Here is a 468-nt window from a genome sequence, read left to right as displayed (position 1 = left end):
AAAGAAGCCAAGAAAAGATGGAAAAATCTCCAAATGACAGATTAGACTTTTGTATATTTCACAAAAAGTTAGATTTTATTTCCATCATTTACACTTTCAAAATAACAGAAAACAAAAAAATGGCATCTGCAAAAGTTTGGGCACCCTGCAGAGTTAATACCTTGTACTGCCCCCTTTGGAAAGCTGAGACCTGACAGCATCATGGATTGTTCTCAATCATAGTCTGGAAAGACCAGGTGATGTCAATCTTAAGGTTTTAAATGCCCAGATTCATCTGACCTTGCCCTAACAATCAGCGCCATGGCTTCTTCTAAGCAGTTGTCTAGAAAACTGAAACTGAAAATAGTTGACGCTCACAAAGCAGGAGAAGGCTATAAGAAGATAGCAAAGCGTTTTCAGATGTGAATATCTTCTGTTCGGAATGTAATTAACAAATGACCGTCATCAGGAACAGTGGAAGTTAAAGCA

Source organism: Etheostoma spectabile, chromosome 9 (assembly GCF_008692095.1).
Source record: "Etheostoma spectabile isolate EspeVRDwgs_2016 chromosome 9, UIUC_Espe_1.0, whole genome shotgun sequence".
Lineage (NCBI taxonomy): Eukaryota > Metazoa > Chordata > Actinopteri > Perciformes > Percidae > Etheostoma > Etheostoma spectabile.
Note: the sequence above shows the minus strand (reverse complement) of the source record.